Below are 21,657 nucleotides of genomic sequence, written 5' to 3'. Positions count from 1 at the left end.
TTAGTCTTAGGGTCAGGTAATTTTCTCCAAAAAGGACCAGTCAGTGACAAGGGGTGAAGACTCTGGTTTGGCTCAAAAATCTAAGAACCTCCCCCCAGCCCAGATCTGTTATAGAGCACCTTCTACTATACCCCAATTGGTTCTAACTCTCACCCAGTATACACAAACTTCTCTGACCCTCATGAACTGGGGGAGACCAGACTTTCCATTTCTGCCCCTCTCAGTTCCAACTCCTGCCTCTGCTGAAGTGGCTCTACCAGCTGATGTCCACATAGCTGGACTTTCCTTTGGCCCGTTGTGTGTTCATATGTACCAGCCAGGGGGGTTATGGGGACTTCCAGAATGCTCTTCCCAATAGTTGGAAAGCATGATGACCAAATGTTTATGAGGATGTCTTGCTGATGGATTTTAAAGTCCCTGAAAGCTTAAGATTCAAATTTAGGTTACTCTACATATTAGTCTCATTGATATACAAAGAAATGTCAAGGGGAGCCCTGCCTCCTGAGTGCATTGGCACCTGGTATAGGTCACTAGCTGGCCTGTGACAGGTAAGCCTCTCCAAGTGACATGATTGGGTTTTCTCACAAATTTCCATTATTGGATTTAAATTTAAACAAAATATTCTGGGCCAGGCATGATGGTGTGTGTCTGTAGTCCTAGCTACTTTGAAGGCTAAGGCAGGAGGATCACTGGAACCTAGGAGTTCAAAGTCACAGTGAGCTATGATTGAACCTTTGCACTCCAACATGGGTGACAGAGCAAGACTCTGTCTATAAACAAACAAAGGAATAAATAAATAAACAAAAATATTCTGACATAAGGTTCACTCAGTGGAGTGGATCGAAATAAATCAGACCATTTGACTTTTGTTCATTCATTCAGCACATACTTGCTGAGTACCTACCTTATGCTGGACACTGTGCTAAGTGCTCCAAGTGCAGCATAAGCAAACCAGTCAGGTTCCTGCTGTCATGGATCTGGAAGAAGTTAGTAAAATAACCTTAGAAGTAAGTGAAAAAGTAGAAGTGCTACAAGAGAGAACTATGAGGTGCTATGAGAATGTGCTATCAGGAAGTTGGACCTGGTCTTGGTGGTATAAATAGTGGAGTTGAGGAAGGGATATCTTAAAGTTTAATGGCCAAGAACACAGAAGACATTCACAATACCCTATATTTGGCAGCCTTGCGAAACTCTTAGCTACGGTGAGCCTCCTCTATTCTTCTTACATCGCTTCATGTTTCCCTCTGGATGGAAAGGGAAAAGTAGGTTTAGGGGGCAGGGTTTGGTTAAATAAGTAATCCAATAAGAGAACCTGATTTGCTAATTTACTAAATTCAAGGACAACTATCTATGTTAACTGCCACTTTCTAAATGAAAAACTCTCAGGTAGGACTATCTGAAATTTACCGTATTTAACTTTTTGATTCATATAAGCAGCAATTTCATCTGGTTCAGGCTAACCATATGGAGACTTCTGATCAAAAAAACCTTAAAGTGCTCATGCTGAAGAACAAGACTGACCTTAAACCACAGAACAAGGGGCCATGCCAAAACAGGCTTTTATTTCCCCCCTTTATCTTTTTTTTTTTTTTTTTCTTTAATACAGGGGCCAGTAAAACTCTGTGGAAACAAAAAGGTGTAGCAGAAAGACCACTAGATGGGTGTCAGAAAACTTTAACCCCAGCAAGGCCACTCACATTTTCTCTGATTTTGTGTAGTGGCTTTTTGTCTCTGAGGCAATAGTTCTTCATCGGTGAAACTATGGGACTTGACCTATGATATTTAAGGCCATTCTTTTAAGACTCTTCTTGCTCCTTGCTACTGTAAGACTGTAAGACTTAGAGTAATACAGCTCTATAATCCCCAGCTCAGAATACAACCATTTCTCATTTCCGATCCCTCACCATATGGACAGGTGCAGCCAATGACAATATGGCCCATATCTGCCTGTCAATCACATGTGCTAGTCTCCGTGTGGACCAAGATAGAGATAGGATTCACCTTGTTGATCAGATGATTTGTGAGCTAGTGCTTTATCCAGAGTATATATTACATGTCAAAATTGTAAACATTCAGTAGGAAATCATTTTTGAGGACATTACCCAAAGCATCAGAAGAAGAGTTGATCTAACTACTGGCTAAAGCGAATCCAAATAATTACTACTCATTTTGGTTTTTGCCCTTCTTGAACATAGAGATGGTATTGCTCAGCACTTAGAAACTGACTCCAAACAGCTGGGAAGGGAATGCTTTCTGAAGTCCAGCTGGGCTGCCAGCACAGATCATCTCCATTCTGCTGACCAGCAGGACCATGTGCCAGCAACCAAACCTTTGAGTCTCTCAGCGTAAGGGCAAGTGGTAACACCAGGAGTTTTAAGCCTGCAAAGAGTGATTATCTGGAAGTGAGGTCATGATTCAGGGGTTTGACTGTCAAACACTGCTGACAAAGACGCACTCTTTTCCCTGACAGTACAGAATCATATTACTGCACACACAAGTGTCTCACACCTGGGGAGGATGAAATTACACTGAGCTTAATCCTCTGAAACCAGCTCAACAAGAAGTCACTTAAACATTTAGGATAGGAGTTGTCTCTTGGCAAAGAAAATATTGCAAGGCAACCGGGCAGTTTTTACTAATGAGAAGGGCCTGGACTTGTCAGTTGAAATAATCTTTGACCCTTGATTCCCTTTATTAATTATTCCTTGAGAGGTCTAAACATAGTCTCTCTTAAGTGGGCACTCTGGTCTTTTGCACTCATCCTTATTAACTGACGAAATCAGTCCTTCAGCGAGGTTACATAAGCATATTAAACCAAAGCAGACGGATACCAGATACTTCTCTAAAAATAGGTACATAATTCATCCCTTTCAGCAAAGCTTTGCTCCAATTAGGGTCAGTGAAGATTACTTACATGCTGGAATGTGTCAGGGGACACATACTCAGGGTTGTAAGCAAACTGAGGCCAGACAGGAGTTTCACAACCTTTATCTCTGGGTTTCATTAAACAAAAAGGCAGCATTGGGAAAGGTGTGTAAATACAAGTCTTCCAAGGAGTTCCACCACACATCTTTCCCTAGACCCATATTCTCTACCACCTGCCTGTCCTGCAGGGAGGCCGGTGCCTTGGCTCCACACCAGCAGGGAAGAAGCAGTAACCTCCCGAGCCATCTTTGACCTGCAGCTCCAGCGTATCGTGGTCAAGTTCTTCACTCTCCTCCCTCTTCCCCGAATCCTAGTTTGTAGTGTTATGGAAAGTTAAATCTATGAAACTGATTGATAGAGATGGGACATGAAAGGAAACCAAGGAAAACCTAATCTTGTTGATCATTGTGAGGAGTTTGGCTTTTGCTCAGTTTTGATTTGGGTCTGTTAAATGTTGATTGCCTCCTCCCACTTCTATCCCTTCAATGAAAGAAAATATTGATCAGTTTAACTATGCAGAAAAAGGATTTTATCAATCCCCTCTAAGCAAAGTAAGTTCCAGCCATATACACTATTTGCATTTCTCAAAACAAATACTGTCATCTGTTTGTTTTAGCTATACAGACTATGGCATAGGCTTTTCTTTCTACTTGGAGTGCCTTTCCTTAATCCTGTACTCTAAATGTACCTGTTGGACAAATTTCTGTTCATACAAAGCAATCGAAATATCACTTCCTTAGTGGAGACTTCCCTGCCTATTTCATCTGAACTGTGCCTAATTTGTTATGAAACATTTTCTGAACCCCACTAGTACTGATCACATGGTTTAGTTCATAACCTACAAGCCAGCAGTATGGGCTCTGGGGCCAGGCTGGCTGCGTTCAAATTTCACCTCTGCTACTTATTTGTTGTGTAAAGGACCCTGAGCAAATTACTCAACTTCTCTATGCCTCAATGTCCTCATCTGCAAAATGGGGATAATGGTAATGCCTCATAGGACTGCTTTGAGAAATAAATTCATAAGAGTGTCAAACAGCATCTGCGTTGAGATTAGTGCTGACACACAGAAAATGCTTATTAAATAAATAAAAACTTGTTGAATGCAGAAGCAGTCTGAGCAACAGATAGTCAACAGCCAGGAGGCAATTGTGCAGCAATTTATCTGCTTTCCTGCCTACCTTCTTTCCTAGACTATGAATGTATTGAAAGAAGAAGCCAAGTATTTTGCTTTACTCAACTTTAGCACCCAACACATGGTAGTTTCATTGAATGAATGAATGAATGAATAAATAAATGATTTTCCATCCAAGTATCTCACTTTAGTTGAAATATAGCATAAATACATATAATAGATTCAAGAAAGGCCCCAAAAATAAAAATATAGGAATGTAAGTTGTCCACAACACAAGCAAATGTGAAGTCTCTCTACATTTGGTTGCTAAAGAAATAGTCAAGGAGCCCAGTGGATTAGAATAAAGAAAAGGGAATTTCCTTTAAAAGTTTAAAATAGAGAAAGAATATGAGCTATGGAGAGAATTACAGAGAGTATCCCAGGGAAGGGAAATGACCCTTACTGAGAACACTTGGGGGTCCCTAAGTCCTAGGCAGCTCCTCCCAAATCTTATGAGACATATTCAAATGCACACACATCCAATATAATTTGGGGTCAATATAATTTGTGGGCAAATTAGAAAAATTTTTTTTCTAATTTGGTTTTCAAATTATTTTTGTATTAGTAATTCCTTTGATTCACAATTGGTTATGATTTCTTAGCAATCACTGGGTACCTATAAGGCGTTTCAAGTGAGAAAAACTAATCCACAAATTGCTTACAACGATAATGAGATGTTTATGAATACTGAATTTAACAATTGATGAAACTGGCCTATGTCATAATTTGTGGCTATGTCACTACACATTTAAAAATTTTGATATCACATTGTTCAATGGAATCGAAATATTTCTTTATTTTTCTTCTCCAGGTCTCAAGTATTTTAACCATCTCTTGAAGTTTTCTTGGGCCCCAGCCTAGGCACTATGCCTAGAGAACCTAATGGATAAAGCAACCCTGCTTGTTTAAAGGTCTAGAGGCAAGTACAATCAAGTTTAATGCCAAACATGGCAAACTTATTTTCCCTGTTGAAGCCAAGTATCTGTGTGGAGGATTAGTTGGATGCATGCTTCCAAAAGAAACCAGCTGTTCTTGTAAGTAGAGTCCTGCTGAAAGAAACCAGCCTATTTAGGTTGGAGAATATGGGGGCACAGATTGCCTTTTCCCATCGCCTGCAAGGAACACCATGCCCTTATTTCATCTCAGTGCAAGATACAAGATCTGGGATCCAAAACACTACTTTCTATCACAAAGCCAGATCTCACACCTTTTTCAGATCAAATGTTCCAGCCTCTTTAGAAAAGCTTAGAAAATAGTCTTTCTTTCACTCCCCACCAGTCTTCATTGTGACGTATGCTGCATATCACAACCCTTGGTACTGGATGAACGCTCCCAATCTGAATGAAGAACAGGAAAAGATAAACAAAAAACTGAGGCTAAGAGAATCACTTAACCTGAACCAGATGGTAAGAAAAGCACGCTAAAATGGAATATCCAACCGGCTATAGACATTATTTTTGGCAGACAAATGAATGGCCCCATTATAAAGGCATCAGGGTTGGTGTATTGTCGAACTCTAGGGGGCAACATTGAATTGTATTCTATGGTTGTGGTGCTCCCTGCAGTTCTGTAAACACATAGGTCTGAGAGTGATCATCACATGCCTATCATATCCAGGGAAATAAGGAGCAAAATGGCCCAGAAGAAGAGAAAGAACATTCTACCAAGTCGCACGTAACCTACTAACAGTCCACAGTTGCAGTTGATTTCATGCCTAACTCTTGCTGCACCTAAGATTTGCATAACTTAGTACTGGGGAGGTTTTGGGGGAAACCAGAATTCCACCTCTGAAGCCAAGCCAAATCTTCAGTGACTGGAAACTGGGAAAGCTGCCTTTTTCAAATCTAGTTTCTCTTGCCCAATAGCACTTAAAGGACAAACGTGTTCTGTTCTGCATCTTTGGAACTCACTATTCATGGTTAAGTCATTGCCTTTGAGACTTTATAAGGGTTATTGGCAGTTTAGCTTTACAGTAAATGTAGTGTAATTTACACAATAAAATGCAGTCACTTGTTTAATTACTTACCTCACCTATTGGGACTTTTTCTCATCTCTCAGGTCACGGTTTTTATTTAGGGCCATAACAATGGGGTTGACATTAGTATGAAACACTTTTGAACCCCCCAGAATGAAGACTTCTTAACTGCACCTGAACAGTGACTCGCCAAAAACAATGAGAGGTGTTTCACAATCTGAGTGGGTGAACTTCATCTAACTGATATGTAAATAAAGGAGTGGCGGGTTAACAGCCCAATATGCAGAATCGGCCTCTCAAGAAAACTTGGCTACTAGAAATGAAGGGCAACTTCACTCAAATCCTGTGACACTGCATGGAATTTAGGCACAGCAAGATGCTTGGGCCTGGACCAATGGAAGGACAAAAGGTTCCTTTCTCTCTCTGCAGTTCACCCATGTCCAAAGAGAGAGAAAACCAGGAGGTGGGACTTCAGAGTTGATTCTGAATCTTCCTGTGTACTTGTAATTCAAGGCATGTGTGTGTGTGTGTCTGTGTCTGTGTGTGTGTGTTTTCTGTTTAAAACCACCAGGGAAATACAGATAGTCCCTGAGAACAAAAGATTAATATTGCACCTTGGTCTTGCCCTTCTGGCTCACATGAGGGGGAAAGCCCAGTAGATCAGCATGGCTCAAGGGAGCAGAACCACCCCAGATCCAACCACACAAAGAAAAAAAGACCTTGAAAGAGGAAAAATAATATTTGTAGCTATTAATGAAATCACAATCACCATAATAATTCTAACGTCAGTAGCTAGCACTTGCCCAAATTATTTAAACATGGAAACTCACATTCTGGCAAATTCTGCCCACTTCCCAAGGCTTTCTGGGAGTCCTAGGTGATGTTTTATAGGCATTTGCACAAAGCCGTATTGCTTTCCACTCCAGCCTCTGTGTTGAAGTGATACCTGACAGTCCCTCTATGCCCTTCATAATAATTCTGGTATCAGCCAGAGCTGTGTCTCTTGGTAGTCTCAGAGCCAGTAACTCAAAATGAGCCAAATTGGTGTTTATCTTCCTACCTGGGCATCAAAGCATCCCAGATCTCATGGAGTCTGCTGTGAAAACAGCTGCTTCTGCATCTCTTTCTCCCTGGGAGGGTTTAGACAGGAGTCAAGGAGCCAGACTCATCCATTTGGGAACTGATATCTGTGACAAATGGTTCTTTTCTTTTCACCTCATCACTTTCCTTACCGTTTATTCTCCCTCTACCCATTCTGTTTCACTATATCAGGTAAACACCAATAATCTACACTTTAATGAGCCCCCTTCCTGGGGGAAGCACAGATCCAACCTCTGAGAAGCAACGATGTATTCATTACAAGGCTGTATTGCCTGGTAGCTGAAGCTGTGAAGTCAGACCTGGATCTGAATACAGGCCCTACTCCTTCATACTATCTCCTTGAGCAAGTGACATAACCTCTTTGTGGCCTGGTCTCCTTGATTACCAAATGAAGACAGTAACAGACTTAGCTCATAGGGTTGTGGTTAGAATTCTACAAGATCATTCATTGATTACTTCCTTGTATAAATACCTTATTGAGGATCCATAATGTTCCAAGCATTATTCTAGGTGTTAGGGATACAACATAGAACAAAACATACAAAATATCTGTCTTCATGGAGCTTAAGTTCCAGTTGGGGAGATAGACAATAAGCAGGAATATAATAGAATAAAATGTTGGGCAGTGATACAGTCTATAAAGCATAAATCTGATTGGGGACAGAGAGGGATGGCAGGGAAAGTATTTGATAAAATATAGTAAGATAGTTAGGAAAGCCCTTTTTGATGAGGTAGCATATGAGCAAAGATCTGAATGAAAAACACTTCAGCACTTTGGGAGGTTGAGGTGGGTGGATCACGAGGTCAGAAGTTCAAGACCAGCCTGACCAACATGGTGAAACCCCATCTCTACTAAAAATACAAAAATTAGCCAGGCGTGGTGGTGTGCACCTGTAATCCCAGCTACTCAGTAGACTGAGGCAGGAGAATTGCTTGAACCCAGGAGGTGGAGGTTGCAGTGAGCTGAGATCACGCCATTGCACTCCAGCCTGGGCGACAGAGCGAGATTCCATCTCAGGAAAAAAAAAAAAAAAAGAAAGAAAGAAAGAAAAGAAAGAAAGAAAAAAGAAAAATACTTAGTGTATTTAAGGCATAGAATGTTTAAAAACGGGACAATTAATATTACTTTCCAGGTTCTCATCTTTAAGATGCTCACAGACTACGTACCTGGAAATGTGGTAGTTGCTTGACTTTCTTTTAAAAAACACATCCCTAGGTCAGGCATGGTGGCTCATGCTTGTAATTCCAACACTTTGGGAGGCTGAAGTGGGAGGATCGCTTGAGGCCAGGAGTTTGAGATCAGCCTGTCTCTAAAAAAAAAAAAAAAAAAAGAAAAAACACCTCTGAACAAAAAACATCATCACATTTCACAAACACAACTATTTTTATTTTAAATATTGCATTTCATTAATATAATTCTTAGTCTCCCATCCCTGGTCACCTTGCTACTTAGTGCCAGAGCAAGGTCCAGAACTAGATGTTTGGGGTTGTTTTGTTTAACTTTCATTTCAAGTTCAGGGGTATATGTGCAGGTTTGTAACACAGGTAAATTTGTGTCATGGGAATTTGTTGTACAGATTATTTTATCGCCTAGGTATTAAGCCTAACACCCATTAGTTGTTTTTCCTGATGCTCTCCCTCCTCCCATTCTCCATCCTCCAAGAGCCCCAGTGTGTGTTGTTCCCCACTATGTGTCCATGTGTTCTTATCATTTAGCTTCCACTTATAAAAACCTGTGGTATTTGGTTTTCTGTTCCTGTGTTAGTTTGCTAAGGATAATGGCCCCAGCTCCATCTATATCCCTGCAAAGGACATGATTTCATTGTTTTTTATGACTGCATAGTGTTACGTAGTATATACACACCATATTTTCTTTACCCAGTCTGCCATTGTTGGGCATTTACATTGACTCCATGTCTTTGTTATTGTGAATAAGGCTGCAATAAACATACGTGTGCATGTGTCTTTATAATAGAACAATTTATTTTCCTTTTGGTATATACCCAGTAATGGGATTGCTGGATTGAATGGAATTTCTGTCTTTAGGTTTTTGAGGAATTGCCACACCGTCTTCCACAATGGTGGAACTAATTTACACTCCCACCAACAGTGTTCAAGTGTTCCTTTTTCTCCACACCCTCACCAGCATCTGGTATTAATATTTTTTGACTTTTTTAACAATAGCCATTCTGACAGGTGTGAGATGGTATCTCCTTGTGGTTTTGATTTGCATTTCTCTAATGATCAGTTGTACTTTTTTTCATTTGACTGTAAGCCACATGTATGTCTTCTTTTGAAAAGTGTCTGTTCATGTCTTTTGCCCACTTTTTAATGAAGTTGTTTTTCTCTTGGAAATTTAAGTTCCTTATAGATGCTGGATATTAGACGTTTGTCACATGCATAGTTTGCAATTTTTTTTCCCCATTCTGTAGCTTGTCTACATACTCTGTTGATAGTTTTTTTATTTTTGCTTTTTGCTGTGCAGAAGCTCTTTAGTTTAAATCCCATTTGTCAATTTTTGCTTTTGTTGCAATTGTCTTTGGTGTATTCATTATGTAATCTTTGCCTGTGTCTATGTCCTGTATTGCCTAGGTTGTCTTCCGGGTTTTATAGTTTTGGGTTTTATATTTAAGTCTTTAATCTGTCTGAGTTGATTTTATACATTGTATAAGGAAGGGGTCCAGTTTCTGCGTGTGGCTAGTCAGGTATCCCAGCACCATTTATTGAATAAGGAATCTTTTCCCCACTCCTTGTTTTTGTCAGGTTTGTCAAAGATCAGATAGTTGTAGACGTGTGGTCTTATTTTGGGGCAGAACTGAATCGTATGACCTCTGGTTCACTTTCTCACAAAAAGCCTGTAAGTACCTGTGAAGGGTAGCAATATACTTTCTAGAGTGCAGCTACTATTTGCTTTTGGGGAATCTGGACAGTGGATGGGAAAGGGAATAAGACATACTGAGTAGGCAACACCGTATGTCACTCAGGAGCATACTTCTCTTGGTGGTTGGTAAGCCAGCATGGATAGTATCACTGCAGAATTATCTCAGACTACTTGGGAACCATTGAAACCTAATATTGCTGTAAAGCCCTTTTTTTTTTTTTTTTTTCCCTAAAGTATGTTCCTTGAGCATTTATTCTATGGGGTTTCATGTTCAAAACCTTGGGAAAATATCACAGACTAAATATGTCTCCTGGAGATTCCCAAAGCATCTTAACGGATTAAAGGACTTAAGTTCTGCAGCAAAGACATTTGATTAACCTTAATTTATCCAAACTCCTTTGACGACAGAATCCTTTTCTCTTTTGACACTCATTAATCTGAACTTCTTGAAAAGCCTCTATAAAGACACTAAATTTGAATCAAGTAAGCAAATTTTGGAATTCTGGAATCTTACAAATAGTGCAAAAGTAGGCAATCAGTAAACAGGAGGTAATTGACTGAATGAAGCTCTTATCAGATACATATTCAGCTTATCAAACTTCTGTATAAAAAGGAGTGCTCTTGCTTCCAGGTATCACAGGGGCACTGGCATGCAAAGATTTCAGAAGTCCTTTCGTGGGGACTAGTTTTCAGAATCTCAACTTTGGAGACAGAAAGTAACCTTAATGAGTATTTTTAACCACTTGTTTTGGACTATGTTGTCAAGACACACCCATAGTGAGGTTTGTTAAAATGATTTTTAAAAACACATTAAAGTATGATAGATTGTGAATGATGTTTTAAAAAGCAAACTAGAACATATTCAAGGTTGTCCATACCCTATGATTTCACTTTTATCACTCTGCACTCCCATATCCTTTCCTGAGTGGGAAAGAAAAGAGGGGTGGAGTTGTAGCCAGCCTGCTGGGAACTGCACGTAACCTGCAGCTGCTCTTACGGGTGCAGAGGGACACACCCTTGGGAGTGTGTCATGCATATAAATCTTAGCTGTCATGTCTGCTATCTGATGGAAGAAAGTTAAGAAATGCTGAACTAACACAAACTCTACATTTTACAAATAAGAACATGGAAGCCTGGAGAGCAAAATAACATGCCTCGGTCATTCAGACAGAAAAAAAAAACAATAGAACTAAGACCCAGGTGTCCTGTCTCCTGGCTCTAAACAACCTGGTCTCTTCTGAAGCACCTGTCTCAGGTCAGGTTCCCTAGAAGCACAGCCTGAGATGGGAATCCCAGTTTAAGAGATTTACTGGAGAAGTGTTCCAGATCCCACTCAATTTAGGATTCTTCTGGGTCACCCCATACAAAGATCAGTATTCCAGTTTGGAGTGTGCTACCTCCTAATCCCAGAGATGCCTGTTAAGCGTTGTGCTTTTTTCTTATTTGTGTAAGGTGTAAAGCACAAAAACTTTTTAGATAGGATAACCCAGCATGCACAGGATAACCCATAACCCAGCATGCTCAGATCACTAAACCCCTAAAAACTTTACCAATGTAGTGAACCCCTGAATCTTTTTAGTGTTTTTTTATACAAATGCTGTCCCTTGAAGCATATGTATCCTGCCAAGGCATTCAGATAATTTGCCACTTCTCATCTGGCTTGGTTAACATGATGACATCAAATATAGTGGGCCAATGTAAAGTTCTGCATAATCATCCGATGGTCTAGGTCTTTTTGGACTATTTCGTGATAGAGAAGGCAGGAAACAAACATAGCCCTGAAGCAAAACTCTGAATGTATATTGTTGTTCATTGCATATGACATCATCTGCTTTGGATCCTTATTTCTGATGGGCATTTAAAATATTTGCCAGGTAATAGCTTAATATTATGGATAGGAGGATATGTTAACCTGCTGTAGTGAAAAACAGCTACAATTGGGAGAATTACTTGGTCATGTTTGTAGCAGTACATTATTTTCCCCTATGATCCAGTTTTTTTAGGGACCAGACTGATATATTAAATGAGGATATTGAGGGACCCACCACTCCTACATCCTTTATGTCTTCAAGAGTAGCACCAATATGCCATCCCCTCTAGGATGCCGAGCAGTTTCATATCCTATCTTGGCCAAAGGGTGAAGTTTTGGGGATTTTCACATGTATTAAATTTGCTTTTACTTTACAGGTCAAAGAACCAATGTAAGTGTTCTACCAACTGCTAAGAATGTTCATTTCACTTACACATTCGGGAGCTGGGGTCATGATCACTGGGTGGATCCATGGCCTCAGTTTATCAACTGTGAGACAAACCTGGGTCAGAATTCCACTTGTTACCTGACTTGCATAAAAGTGGTCATGAAAGCACTTCGGGTTCTCATGTATTAGGATCATCTCTGACCTGTTCTTACTGGATCTGAAAGAACTGGGTATTCCTTTTCCTTAGTGTATAGCCATGGGTCCCTTTGGGGAAGGACCTGCTGAATCACTCTGGTAGATACTTGTTATGATGCTGCACTGTCTTTTCACATGGAAACTGTATTAGTCCATTCTCACTGCTAATAAGGATATGCGCCAGACTAGGTAATTTATAAAGAAAAAGGGGTTTAATGGACTCACATTTCCACGTAGCTTGGGAGACATCACAACCACGGCAGAAGGCAAAAGAGGAGCAAAGGCACATCTTATGTGGCGACAGGCAAGAGAGAAGTGAGAGCCAAGTGAAAGGGGTTTCCCCTTATAAAACCATCAGATCTCATGAGACTTACTCACTACCACGAGAACAGAATGGAAGAAACCGCGCCCATGATTCAATTATCTCCCACTGGGTGCCTCCCACAACACGTGGGAATTATGGGCGCTACAAATTCAAGATGAGATTTGGATGGTGACACAGCTGAACCATATCATGGGGACCCAACCTTTCTGCAGTCAGTGGGTTTTGGATCTGAGAACTGACTTAGGTCTAGAAACTGGGCAAGAGATCCTGTTTTCTATTGGGATAGCTGACCTCAGCCTTCTGTTCATCTACTCTTAATCTCATTTGATTTTATACTTTAAGTGAATATTATTAGCTACAATCTACCTTGCCCCTAGGAACAATATGACCCATTAACTACTTCCATTGATACCTGTAGATCAGGCCTCCTTGGATGTCATTTCAATATTGCTGCCTGTTACAGTAATTATATCCACCTTACTTCTGACGGTTAAGGGTTCCCACCTGGCCTCTGCTATGCCAAGGCCCAATTATTCTCATTGACTTCAGGGACCCTGGTTCTGGAATAGCATCTTCTACTGTCAGCCCCAGCCTAAAGATAAAGCCTCTATAGCACTTCTCAGTAGTCCTGGTATCCACCCTCAGCCACTCCCAGTGCATTCCTTTTCACCCTGGTAAATAGTGGAACATAGCTGGTGAGTTTTCCAGTATTATATAGTTGACCCATTCTAGTATGCTCAGTTCTCTGAGACCTTTAATCCCTTCCTTCTCGGTCTTCCAGGCAATCTAGCATCTCTATCTCATTTATTGCAACCAATCACTTTTTCTAAGCTACTAACACCCACCCCATCAGTATATTAGGCATATTTCCTGAGGCCCTTAACCCTACCTTGACAAACGTTCCCTTATCTTCCCACCCTCATCCAGAATCCTCATGATCCACTTCTAGGCATACTCATCCAGTTCCTGCTGGTATACATGAACCCGTTCCTGCACCTCCTTTGGAATATAATTTCTCTCCTCCCCTTGCAGGCCTGGTACCTCTCTAGTACTTGGTGAGATTTGACCCTAATTTAAAAAGTTTTGTGTCCAGAAGAGAATGTGATGACTGATTCTAAGAAGATAAGACTTTATAAAGCATCTGCCTTATTTGAGGTCTCAGTATTATCTAGAAAATGGAGGGGGGCTCTATCTTCCAACAGGGGGCGTGGGCCATTTATGCATGCCAAGAAGGTTCAGAGAAATCTGAAATCTGGGGGTTCTAAGGTTCTCAAGTGTACCACCCCAATATCTGTATCCTGTCTTAGGGCCCCACTCTTTTCCTATTAGGTTCTTGACATTCGCATAAGATATTTGCCTAAGCTAAGAATTCAACCTGTTTTGAAGTTCTGCTTTCCTTACCATTAGAAAAGCAATCTGCTTACCCTTCAGCTCTGTCCACTGTCTGGCTGTAGGAGATGAGTGTCTCTAAGTGCCATCGAAGGGGCTCTCTGTTTAAAATTGCTGATTAATACATTTTAGCTTTGCATTTTCTCTTTTCAGTGAATCAATGGCACTTAACACCAGTCTCCCAGTTCCACAGTTCTAAATTTTCTATTTGATCCATACCTCTCAAATGCCAGAGACATTGTACTAAGCAGTGCATTCCATTCTACCTGCATCCTTCCTCAGATTACCACAGTGAAGTTCTTAGCCAAGGTACAGCATACCAGAGAGTATCAATACTCTATCTACAGCCAGGAGGGGTCCTCATTGTCATCCAGCCAGTGAGTGATCCACCCCCAGGATCCCATACCTTAGATTCCATTTCCTATGACCACTATTGACACCAACTCTTAGGTAGGTTTCCCTAAAAGCAGAGTTTGAGGTGGAGATTCTCGTAAAATTTACTGGAAAAGTGTTCTCAACACATTGGAAGTAAAGGAAGCAGAATAGAGCAAGGGAAGAAAAGCTAAGTAAGGATGTGGTCTCAGCTGAAGACCCGCATCAGTCTGGTCCAGTAGAAAGCTCTGGAGCACAAATTGCAGCACATAGTTGGGCATCCTTGAGGGAAGGATGTCAGCCTTTTGTATCCCTGTGTCAGTCATTGGCTACTGGCTGCTGTCCGGGGATAAGAACCTGGTGGGCAGGCACCCTTGTTCAGCAGAGAAGTCTACGAAGAAGGACAGCTGTAGGTCATTAGTAGACTTTACTCATGGCCCCTGGGGGATGAGTGAACAAGCCAGGACAGCCACAGTGTCCACTACAGATAAATTCTGTAATGATAACTCCTAGTCCCTTAAGAGTAGACTCGATACTAGCAGACAGCCAAAAAGTTATTTGGATCCAACCTGGCAAATAAGATTAATGAGCAATATAGCACTGTTGTGTGTTTTTCTTAAATACAAATAACATTTTTTAAAGGTGATAACAAAGCTTTATACAAAGACTTTCCTCTTTTCTTATGTGGTTTATAAACTACTTTGCATGTAAGTCCCATGAAAGAGTTCCACATACTTTTATTGGATGTTACTATCATTAGATTAAGTGTCTAACTGATCAATCTGATGTGGGCAAAACTCACTTTTAGGCCTAAGCTCATGAATGTGTGCATACAAATCAGATCATTCTCGTCAAATAAAAAAATCATAAAAAGGAATAAACAATTTACACTAAGAGAAATGTAAATGTTTGAAAAATATTTTTTAAATGGTATTTGACTTCCCTAGAGATTTTCAAAATGCATAGGAGATATTTTTCTATTTTCTTCATGTTTGTAAAAATACCTCTGAGGATTAATTACACATGAATCAAGCATTTGGGGTGGAAGTATGCATGAGAGTATACATTTTGGAAGATCATTTGGTGATGTGTCTCAAAATTCAGAAAATAATTGATATGTCCTCAACCCAATAATTTCATTCCTAAGAACTGATTACAAAGAAATAATCTATGATCCCAACAAAGCTGTATATTCAAGGACATTCAGATAGTGTTATTTTACATTGGTGAAAAATTAAAAACTTAAATGCTCAAAAATTATAAAATGAGTACATAAATTCTGGAACATGAGGTCCGGATGTTGAAATACTATGCCTTGAAGTGGCCTTGGCTTAAATTCCAACTCTGTCTTTCCCTAGTTGTGTAACCCTGAACAAGGCAATTAACATTAATTAATTTTTTAAAATGGAGATTACAATAATTTCTGTCTCAAGGGGTTGCTATGAGAAAGTACTTGGAGCAGTGTCTGGCTCATAGAACTGTTATCACAGTTGTTTATACAAATACAAAGTATACCTACAATATGATCTCAAATTTTTATGATTAAACATAGTCATATGCCAAAGGTTGATTGGAAAACAAAATTTACTGTCCACTAAATATCTTAGTCTGTTTTGTGTTGCTATAAAGGAATGCCTGAGGCTGGGTAATTAATAAAGAAAAAGGGTTTGTTTGGTCCATGATTCTGACAGTTGAAAAATTCAAGATTGCGTATCTGCATCTGGTGAAGGCCAGAGGATGCTTCCATTCATAGTGCAAGGTGAAGAGGAGCCAGCCTGTTCAGAGATCACCTGGTGAGAGAAGCAAGAGAGAGAGAAGTGAGAGGTGCCAGGCTCTTTATAACAACCAGTCGTCCTGGGAACTAATAGCGTGAGAACTCACTTACCCCCAAGAGAGGACATTAATCTATTCATGAGGGGTCATCCCCTATGACCTAAACATCTCCCACTAGGCTCCATTTCCCAATACTGCCACAAGAGATTTGGTGGAAACAAACTATAACCAAACCATAGCATTAAACCAATGTCTGTTTGGTCTGTTCTCAGACATCTTGCTCTTAGGATCCCTTTATGCTCTTGAAAATTACTGAGGATCTCAAAGCATTTTTGTTGGTGTGAGTTGTATCTACCAATATTTACTGTATTCAAAATTAAAATAAGGAAATTTAAAACAGGAATGCACAAGCACACATGCTGTTAGACCAATGATGTCGTCACATATCACATAGCTTCTAGAAGACTTCACTGTATACTCATGACAGAATAAGAGTGAACAAAACAGATAGTGGCTTGCTGTCATGAAAAGAATTCTGACCATGTGGACCCCTTGAAAGAGTTCCAGGGACCTCCAGATAATCTTTTGGTCACACTTAGGGTCTGTAAAGCATCTGACACACAGTAGCCAGTCAATATTTGTCAAATGGGCTCAGCTCTTGAGGGTATCTCCCAAGGATTCCACCCTGCATAGCCACTGCCCCAACCTAGGCTCTGGCTTGGGCCAGTCAGTCTGGAGCTTCCCCATTGCCTAAATTTGATGGCTACTAGCAGGACTTTGTGGTGGTCACTGCAGAGATCACCAGCAAGATTGAGGGGTCCCCCTGACTCCTGCCTGGGATATTTGCTTGAAGCCACTATCTCTGAACTTATGCCCCGCTTATCTCCCAAAGTCTCAGTTACTTCTAGAGGAGGTAGATGATGTCTTAAAGAGGTTTATGAGTCCAAGTAAGGGAATAACAGGAGAGTAGCAGTAGAAACATTGGTTTGTTTGGGCTAATAGCTTTTGTATTGGAAAGTTGTTTTATAAAGCAACAAAGTCATCCGTTTGCAAAATTGTAAAAACTGTTTCCAAGAAAACAGATTTTGTTACAACTGAGGGTGTTTTCTTTTCTTTATATTTTGATGTGACAATTCCTACCACATAGAAGAAAACGTTGAACTAGGTGCCTTAACAATAAAGCCATGCCTGTCCTTAGCTGAAGTTTAATGAGAGGGGGAACACAACAGCTACATTACAATAGAGAGGAGGCTGCATTGCTGGCCCTGGAAAAATGCTACTGACTTAAATAATAGTAATTCTTTAAAATGCAGTGGTTTCCCTCTTAATAATAACTTGTGCTTGTCCCCTTTGTAAACTAGTTTTAATTGATAAATAGAAAAAGATGGAAAAAAATCCATGTAGTTATGAATTTCAGATGTGTGTCTGGGGACTATGGGAAATTAGTATGTACGACCATGGCAAAAACAATATGATTTAAAGTAATTACAATAGCTCTCTCTGGAAATCATTAGCGGTTGTAACACTCAACTAAAATTGACCCAGAGGAGAGGAACTATAATTTGTTTGCGGAAAGGAGGTTACTGGGTGAAACTTTCCAGCCAAAGCAATTCATCGCACAACACGTTCCCTTAAATTGAAGTAGAGTAGGCAGATGTATCGAAATGAAGCTTACTCTCTGTTGTGCATGTACAATGTATTAAGGTGTTACTTCCAAAGAGAATAGAAAAGGTTGAACATTTTAAAATTTTATTTTAAGGAGGAAATTTGATTACTCCGTGATATGCTTTAAATTATAAAAAGACTTTGCTCTTAACAAAATTGTGTCAGATGAATCAATGTGGCCGGGCCCGGTGGCTCACGCCTGTAATCCCAGCACTTTGGGAGGCCGAGGTGGGCGGATCACAAGGTCAGGAGACCGAGACCATCTCGGCTAACACGGTGAAACCCTGTCTCTACTAAAAAATACAAAAAATTAGCCGGGTGAGGTGGCGGGCGCCTGTAGTCCCAGCCACTTGGGAGGCTGAGGCAGGAGAATGGCGTGAACCCGGGAGGTGGAGCTTGCAGTGAGCCGAGATTGCGCGATTGCGCCACTGCACTCCAGCCTGGGCGACAGAGCAAGACTTGGTATCAATCAATCAATCAATCAATCAGCAAGCGGTGCCTACAAACGAGCAAGGGGTGTTATAATAATAGTATCCACTCCAAGCGCTTTACATCATGGTGCTATTATCCCTGCTTTATAGACAAGAATACAGAGGCTCAGAGCGTTTCAGCTCCTAGGCTGAAGTCCCTGAGCCAGGAAGTAGCAGAGCCCATATTTGAACTCAGGTTTGTGTGATGATAGAGTTATTTACCCAAGTCTACATAGCTCCACTGCCTTAACAGGCTTGTATTATTTCAGGGGTGCTAGGGGAGGCCCCCAACCCAAGAAATGCTGGGAGAACAACTAGAACGCTGATATTAAAATCCCACCCTTAGAAATTCCTGCCCCTGACTGAAACCTGTAAAACTTAATTTTCTAAGTATAGGTTACACTGTTTCTGGGGATGGGGGAGGCAGGCCTGGAGTAAGTGGAGAAAGGGAAATCAAGAGGCTGGGACCCAGCACGGAGGTGTGGATAAAGACCACAGCAACATGAGGCTGGAGGGAATTGAGGACCAACACCCTTCTTCTCCTTCAGGTGCCGTGGCAACTAAAATCTGGGAGCTAATGGGAGGCAAAGCTCCTCAATAGGCTGTGCTGACACCAGTGCTGCTTGGGAATCAGGTTTGGGAAGGATGGAGGAAGCAGATGGGCTCAGTCTTCCTTAAACCTGAAGTCTCTGTGAGGACCTCACTCACTCAAGACGCTGGCTTTTGGCCCCCCAACATCTCAGCAGAACTCCAAGAAGTGTAACATTCATTTGGCTTCCAATGAATGCAAGCAAAATAGAGTTTCAGGACTATGGCAAAAAAAGTCTGCTGGTGAAAAAGAGAACATTCTACATAGAGAATCTGAGAACAGGGGAGGAGGCAGAAGTGGGAGCCAGGTTGAGGCAGGAGAAAAGACAAGAAGAATGCGACTGACAAATTAACGGAGTGACCAGAAAGGTTTTTGGGATGTGTGTGTGTGTGCACGTGTGTGTGTGTGTGTTTCTACCCATTGCAGGAAAAGAATGCATTTATTTGATGAAAAATGCTTACTAGGTGTATACTCAAATGCTACACTAGAGCTTATACATACAGAGTTTATGGCTAGTATGTTACACTGGCCCTACCTCCTGACCTTTGCATGTTTTGTGTCCTCTGCCTGAAATGCCTTTTACATTCTTTACCTGTCTACTCAAATTCACTCTTTAAGACTCAGCTCAGAGATGGTCCTTTCCAGGAAGCTTCCTGTGATTCCTCCTGTTCCCTCTCTTAAATTCCTACCCAAGTATGGATTATACTGCTGAGTATAAGATCTTTGCCTTTAATACACTGACCTGAAGTAATCCATGTCCATGACTGTATTCCTGGCTAAACTGACATTTCTTGAGGACCATGTCTTATCCGTCTTTGTATCCCTGGTACCTGACACTTAGTAGAAGCTTAGTAAATATTCGTTGCAATCATTGTGTTGATTCTCCATACCCCACTCTCCATACCACTGACTAATCACAGGCATTTAATGAGAGACAACTCACATAGGATAAAGAACATAGTCTGGGCATCAGACCTGAGTTCCAGCCCTGGTCCTACCCCTTTCTAGAGCTATAGCTTTGGGTAAGTTACTCAACTTCTCTGGTCTTTGGTTTCCTCATTTGTAAAATGGAGCTAAACTCCCCCACCTTGCAGGGCTGTTGTTAGGATCTGATGAACCAGTTTAATCCCTGACACAGTTCCTGGCACATAGTGGATGCCCAGTAACTCTTAGTTGCCATTCCCTTTAGTGATAAGTTGTAAAAGATCAGGCGAGTGTTGGCAGGGCTAGGCAATTAATTGCCTGGCCTTGATGAGGAATAAAGTCTACTGCCCTCTAGGGGCTGCATGAGTAACCTGGGCCTCGCTGGCATCGTGTGCTCTGCTCCCAGGAGGAGTCCTTACTGGTCCATGAAGGGGAAGTTGGGAAATCTGTCCTAGGACACAACCCACCCCTACACAACTACCTCCTTCTGGGGCTGGCATCACACTCAGCTGGGCTAGAGAGGCAGCTTTTGGTAAAAAGAACCTCAAAGCGGCAAGACACTGAGATGGCCTTGCATAACAGGATATAGGAGATGACCCCTATGCCGTGAACACGTCTGTCTGTTCCCTCCTCTCCTGAAACACAGCCATTCTAAGGCCTCTCCATCTTGAGACAGGAAAAATGACCACAACACTGAAAACTGGATGAAAAGGAATGGCTGAAACCAGCTTAAAGGCCAAAGAAGAGAAATGGTCAGGTGAGGGAGAACAAGTAGAAGAATTTAGAGGATTCAGGGACCTGTAGGGGTTGTGTGATTAGAAAGCCCCTACAGAAGAAAGAGGTCCCTTGAGGGAGCAAGTGAGGAGAAGGCCTTCAACTGGTGGTTTAGTTAGAATCTGTTCCAGGTGCTGTGCCAAAGGTGAGCTCCAAGGGATCACTGAGTTCAGCTCCAGACCAAAGGAAAGAATAGATCAGATGTTATGGATTCAATGTTAGTTATCAGTGAAGCATCATCAGTAATGGGCTGTGCCTTCTTGTGCTTCTGATGTTAAAAGCAAAGTCAAGACATTTGGCAGAGACTGCTAACTGTTCTCTGATACCTCCTCTGTCCTTCTTTCTGAGCTATAGGCTGCTCTCATATTTCAGCTAAATGTGTGGCTGCCCAGAACAAAGACTGTGTTTTCCAAACTCGGTTACAGCTAAGCTTGGCTGTAAGGTTAAGTTCTGGTCCATAAGATGAATGCAGAAAGAGGTGTGCAACTTCCAGGAAATGTTCTTAAAGGTAGGAAGCATGCCTTCCTCCTTCCAGCTGGCTTGGAATGCAGATGTGATGTCAGGGGCTGGAGCAGCTATATAGAACTGTGAGGTAGGATCATTAAGAGTTAGAAGGATTCATGGTATTTCAAGACTGTGGGGTTGTCATCTCAGCTGGCAAAACCTACCATGAAAGGGAAATAAACTTCTACCTCTTGCTTTGAATTTTCTGTCACTCACAGGCAAGCCTATTCTTAACTGATACAAAGAGCTCCATAATAGTTTCAAGAGCCCCAAACCTCCATTTTTCTGGAAGAAAGCCATGTAGACTAATGATGTTGAGTAACAACTATTGAGTGCTTACTCTGTCTCAGTCATTGTCCTAAGCACTTTAATGTATTAGTTCATTTAATCCTCATTATAATCCCATGAAATAGGTGCTTTATAATC

This window comes from Papio anubis, chromosome 12 (assembly GCF_008728515.1).
Source record: "Papio anubis isolate 15944 chromosome 12, Panubis1.0, whole genome shotgun sequence".
In the NCBI taxonomy this organism is placed as follows: domain Eukaryota; kingdom Metazoa; phylum Chordata; class Mammalia; order Primates; family Cercopithecidae; genus Papio; species Papio anubis.
This window is presented reverse-complemented; position numbering follows the sequence as displayed.